A 6,449-nucleotide genomic window follows, 5' to 3' on the forward strand; every position below is an offset into this window, starting at 1 on the left:
GTATCGCTGTGTGCCTTCGTTCCACTCTGTATCTGCTCTGAGGTAGCAGAAGTGCGCTGCATAAGAGGCCACTGTGTGTTGCCCCTGCTGGAGTCCCATCAGCGTGGGTCATTGAAGATGGTGGACATCAACTGGAGAAAAGCATCCCGGTCCAACGGAACTGGCCTATTGCCTTCCAGCAAGGGGGATGTTAGGATATAGATATGCAGGCCTGCCTGTAAAGGCCTATGCTTTAAGAACTTAGGTGTATATTTATCACTTAGTTAGTTATAGAGGTATAAAAGAAAGAAAGAATCAAAATCACTGTTTTCCTGTGAAAGGGCCTTCTCTCACTGTGACAGTCTGAAGCCTGGTTCTTAAACTAAGGCCTTTGGCTAAGCACTGGGAGCAGCCATAAGCTGAAAAGCATAGGGTCATGCCCTCACACATTTCAAACCAGTCATATTGAAATAAGGCAATCTGGGGCTGTTAGAAAGGTGATCCAATCTATCATCGCCAGATAAAGGGAAGCGCCGAGAAGATGTAAAAGAAAACTTAGACTGACAGCATCCTGTCTGGCAAGAACTCACTTATCAGTAGCTGGGGTGTGAAATCCTCATTTCTTTGTTGTTCTATCACTGTAGTCCCCACTTCCCTACTGTTTGTCTGTATAATCTCTGTCTGGTTCTGTGATTGTTCCTGTCTGCTGCATAATTAATTTTGTTGGGTGTAAACTAATTAATGTGGTGGGATATAATTGATTAGCTAATCATGTTACAATATGTTAGGATTGGTTAGGTAAATTTCAGTAAAATGATTGGTTAAGGTATAGCTGAGAATATTACTATATAAATTAGGGGCAAACAGGAAGTATGTTGGGATTCAAAAATAAGGAAAAAGGAACTTGGATTTAAGCTTGCTGGAAGTTCACCCCAATAAACATCAAATTGTTTGCACCTTTGGACTTCGGGTATTGATGCTCACTGTTCATGCAAGAAGGACCAGGGAAGTGAGAGGGTGAAGGTAAAAGCCCTCTAACAGGGGTGACCCAGTCTAAAGCATCTCCTGTCAGCAGGCTGCTCTAAATCTATCGTAAATGAGTTAAACATTGTATTGAGTATTGAAATGAGTAAAAAATGTTAGGATGGATTTCATTTCTGCCAAATGATCAAGGACAGGGTAGTTGGAGAAGCTAAAATTCATGTAACAATGAGACTGATGAGTAATGGTTTCTGAGCTGTAGCATTGTATGACATAAAACTTTTACCAGCCCATCCTCTTTTGACATCCTCCCATAAACTTACCCACGGGAGTTACTGAAATTAGTTGCATGTCAAAGCTTTGCTTGGATTGGAGAAACACTGTGGAAGTTTGGGAGATTTTTTTGCTCTTGCTCTTCTAGGCTCTGAAGCATGTGCGTGAGAGCCTTGCTGAATCAAGGCACTAATGCTGGCTTGAGATCAGTTGAATACAATTCTGAAACATTTCTAATTTTGAAATGTTTAGCTATTAATCTTCCAAATTTGCATGGTGCAGCCATTCCCAGGAATTTTTGCTTCCTTTGGTGTTAGATATTTTTATCCAGCTATTACTCAGGGTTTGTCTATACAAATGCTTAGTTTGTGACAAGCTGGGATATAACTCTATCCTGCACTAAGTGTCCGTATGGAACCTGCTGCTCCACATTAGAAGTTTCCTAGTTCACTTTAATCTACTTCTGTTTCAAAGCAGGGTAGCTCAGTGCACACTATAGAACTTTTTACAGTAGACGTACACCCCAGCTTGCCATGAATTATGTGTTAATAGAGACAAGTCCTTAGTAGCTACCATGTAACTGCTAAAATCAATAACTTTAATTTCATAGGTTTCAGAGTAGCAGCCGTGTTAGTCTGTATCCACAAAAAGAAAAGGAGGACTTGTGGCACCTTAGAGACTAACAAATTTATTTGAGCATAAGCTTTCGTGAGCTTTTTTATTTTTATTTTGTTCTTTTTACCTGGATCAGCAAAGTTGGTTGTGAATGGGCCATATTCCCTTTTTAATCATCACCTGGGCCTTAGTCCAGCGAAGCACTTAAACTCATGCTTTAATTTTACACCGGAATCGTCACATGACTTCATAGAGTATTCTGTGGGACTACCCACATGCTTAAAATTAAGCAAGTGCGTAAGTACCATGTTAAATCAGGGATCTCTGCTTGACACCCAAATGGAAATTCTGGACGGGCAGCCTCACTGACTTTTAGGGCCTCATTAGATGAGACAAACATTATTTTAATAATTGGGTTTGTTGACTCCTCCTTTGTCTAATTCAGTAATAGGAATTATGTTCTCAGCAGCGTTTGTGGCTGACAAATCCCTCCATTTTGCTGCAGCACTTTATCTCACACAAAAGCCATTTACTGCTTTTTATACTTCTCCACCACAAATGTTAGCCCTGTAATTAACAAGCTTTGGAGACTAATTAATGCCTGAGCTAAGATTCAGAGTGTAATACATCTCAACAGCTGTTTCTGGTTTTCCAAAGCAATGTGGTTTACCTTAATCCATATACAGAAGTGTTGAAGGTTAATTGCAATCACCATTAGTTTTGCAAGAAACAAAACAAAAAATACACAATATAGATTAATAGATACGTTCACAAACATCACTAGCATTTCAAGCAATAGAAATGATTATGTTTAGCATATCTAGCAATAACTCATGCTGGCTTTTCCTGGAGAAAAGTCTGTAGCAAACTTTAGATTAGCTAAAAATTCTGATGACTAACAGTACAGGGTTATTTTAATTAAATAGTGTCATATGCACAAACATACAGAATAATAATTTTTTAAATAGCGCAATATGCCCATACTATATTACTGTATAATAGAGCAATGTGAGTGTTGTGGTTAAGGCACTGGACTGGATTTTGGGAGACCTAGGTTTAATTCTCAGTTCTGCTACAGACTTGCTGTTTGGTCATGGGCAAGGCATTGAATCTCTCTGTGTCTCAGTGCCCCATCTGTGGGGATAATAATACTTGCTTTCTCCTATCCTAGATCCTTCTTGTCTATTTAGATTGTAGAGACTGTCTCATTATACGTGTGTATGCATACATCACCCAGCACAATGGGGTCTGACTCTTGGTTACAATCCAATACAAAACTATTGTATCATTTGTAGTCTCACACTTCACTATCAGCTTGAATAGAGAAGTTTATGGCTGGTCAACAGGACTGTACTGGAGAGCTAATCTAAAATCCCTCTAACAAATGGATGTTAATCCTGGGTCCAGGGAGCACAGAAAGCCACACTGGAAAAGATAAATAAATCTGTTCAGCACTGGCAATGAAATTTTCAGCTTAGTCAGAGAAATGCAGACAATAAACAGCCACCTACACCTTGATACAGCTGCTAGGGCTGTTATCAGCCTTTCACTGAACTGACTGATTCATGTACACGTTTCCGTTATCTGAACTCTAAGCACATTGTAAATGTTTACAACATTTGGGCCATCAACAGAAAACTTCCATCTTCACTCAGTGTGGTCAGAACAAATGTACTGGCTGTGAAGAGGAAATGCTGGACTGCTTTAAGAACATAACTGTCTCTATGTGGAATCTCCCCTATTTCCCGGATATATATTACAAGATCAGGCTGAAGCTGTAGCATGTGTCACCAATTCGGGGCCTAACCCTGCAGCCATTACTCCCACAAGTAATGATCCTTACTTATGTGAACAACTGATTTCAAACTGACACTGAATGTCTTGTCATTGTGTGTTCATAAGACTTCAGAAGGACTACTCACATATGTCCACCAATCCCAGAGTCATAGGCTTACATCTTCAATGGTATTTAGGCACCTAACTTCCACTGAAATCAAATACCTAAGAGTAAATAAAATTTTAGCCATAGTCACTGTCATAAATATAAAGGGAAGGGTAACCACCTTTCTGTATATAGTGCTATAAAATCCCTCCTGGCCAGAGGCAAAGTCCTTTTACCTGTAAAAGGTTAAGAAGCTCAGGTAACCTGGCTGGCACCTGACCCAAAATGACCAATGAGGGGACAAGATACTTTCAAATCTGGAGGGGGAAAAGGCTTTTGTCTGTCTGTGTGATAGCTTTGCCGGGAACAGATCAAGGATGCAAGCCCTCCAACTCCTGTAAAGTTAGTAAGTAATCTAGCTAGAAAATGCGTTAGGCTTTCTTTGTTTTGGCTTGTGAAATTTGCTGTGCTGGAGGAAATGTGTATTCCTGTTTTTGTGTCTTTTTGTAACTTAAAGTTTTGCCTAGAGGGATTCTCTATGTTTTGAATCTGACTGCCTGTAAGATTATCTTCCATTTTGATCTTACAGAGTTGTTCTCTTATCTTTTTTTGTTCTCCTAATAAAGTTCTGTTTTTTAAGAATCTGACTGGGTTTTTTGGGTCTTAAAAATCCAAGGCTGGTCTGTGCTCATCTTGTTTATTCTCAAGCCTCCCCAGGAAAGACGGTGTAAAGGCTTGGGGGGGATATTTTGGGGAAATAGGAACTCCAAGTGGTCCTTTCCCTGATTGTTTGTTAAATCACTTGGTGGTAGCAGCATTTACCTAATCCAAGGGCAAAGACTTTGTGCCTTGGGGAAGTTTTAACCTAAACTGGTAGAATTAATCTTAGGGGGTCTTTCATGTGGGTCCCCACATCTGTACCCTAGAGTTCAGAGTGGGGAAGGAACCCTGACAGTCACTCTGGCCATACAGTTAATGCATGAAATGGAAACCTGACTCTCCAAATCCCCTTTCAGCTTCCTGACAGTGATTCTGTTTCTCCTTCCTACTTCTATGGGACAGTTTATTTTTTCTCTGACAGATTTAAGACCATGATTCTTTGCCTTTACGTCCTATTATTAGGGTTAGGGGTCCAGGCACAGTATTGCTCTTCTTCCTTCAATTTGTTTTTAAACTTCTGGAGAGATGGGGATGGTGGTGGAAAGAGCCATTTTCCTACAGTGAGGATGACAATGTGAGTACCTGGAAAGAAAGATACAATAACCAAGTCAGTAGCAATCACCTTGCTTAGAAATGTATACAATCCAATTTAAAGTCAAGGGGCCAAGCACTCTAGCTCAGTACTTTGCATGCTCAAGCCTGATATGTTTTACTAACATATTAAGTACTGACAATTTGCTCAGCAGTGACCAAGACACAAATGTAAAGACAGTCCCTGCCTCACAGAGTTTATCAGCATCACCATATTTGTGGTGGGAAGGAGTTTTTCCCCAGGTCAGTTTTCACCTTCCTCTGCAGCATGGGGCACAGGTCACTGGCACTTTTAAATTAGAGCAGGGGTCGGGAACCTACGGCACGCGGCCCATCCGCTGGCAGGCCATGAGACATTTTGTTTACGTTGACCGTCCGTAGGCACGGCCCCCTGCAGCTCCCAGTGGCTGCGGTTCGCCATTCCCGGCCAATGGGGATGGGTAGCATCAGAATCAAGCCCTTAGATATTACTTAAGAGCTTGTAAAACCTTGAACGAAATGAGTTGAATTGAGACAATATGCTCAAAATCTAAATCTTTTAGAAGGGCATCATGTGCCATCCAGTGAATTGTCTTTAGTCTGGTAGGAGTTGTCAAAATTATTGTCAGATGTTCAGATTGACAGCCTCAGGGGATCCACAGGTTTTCACAGATTTCATTCTATCTGTTAAACATGCTCCTTATAGAACCAGCTAGGAGCTATTAGAGCTCTTAGTACTGCTGTGTGTCTTCTTTGTAGTTGCCGCGCGCTTTGTCTCTAAGTCTGTAATAAACTCAGCTAGCCTGTTGAAACATGCACTGTCATATTCTGATCTCAGCCTTACGGATGTTCTCACAGATGCTCTTTTCTCTCTCCACATTCAGCACAATCTGCCCAGCCCAAATATTTCACAGTGCATTCAGCATGCTTCCTGCCTTGTGGCCATGAGAAAAGTAAAAGAGAATTCTCCATTAAAAAGAACATATTTCGACCAGCACAACACTCATTTGAAAAATAAACTTAGCTATTTCCTGTTGGTGGCGCCATTAGTATTACCAAACCCCTGGGATGAGGAGGTTTCATGCTGCTCTCCCCAAAGTAAACAATCCGAGAAATAAGAAGCAACATACAGAGAACTACATGGACTTTTTCAAACATGCAAGGAAAAAAAATGTAGAACAATTTTGAAACCACCCTGTAGAATTCTATAGCTGCAGTATAATCCTTTCTTAAACTGGATAGGTGAATTTTTAAAATTCTAAAGGTCAGGTCTCTTCTAAGTCCTGTGGTGAGTGAGGCTCAAAAAACCCTGAGGCGTGAGCCTAGATTTTTTGAGTAATTTGTATATAGAACCCTACTGAGTTCTTTATATTAAATTCAAGATGTGTAACTACGACTTGGGATGAATTAAAAATGGATTTGGAACTGTGGTCATATTGCCTACATCCATGTTGATTCACATCCTCTTATACAGTGTACATGTACCTGT

The sequence above is a fragment of the Natator depressus genome, chromosome 2, assembly GCF_965152275.1.
Source record: "Natator depressus isolate rNatDep1 chromosome 2, rNatDep2.hap1, whole genome shotgun sequence".
In the NCBI taxonomy this organism is placed as follows: domain Eukaryota; kingdom Metazoa; phylum Chordata; order Testudines; family Cheloniidae; genus Natator; species Natator depressus.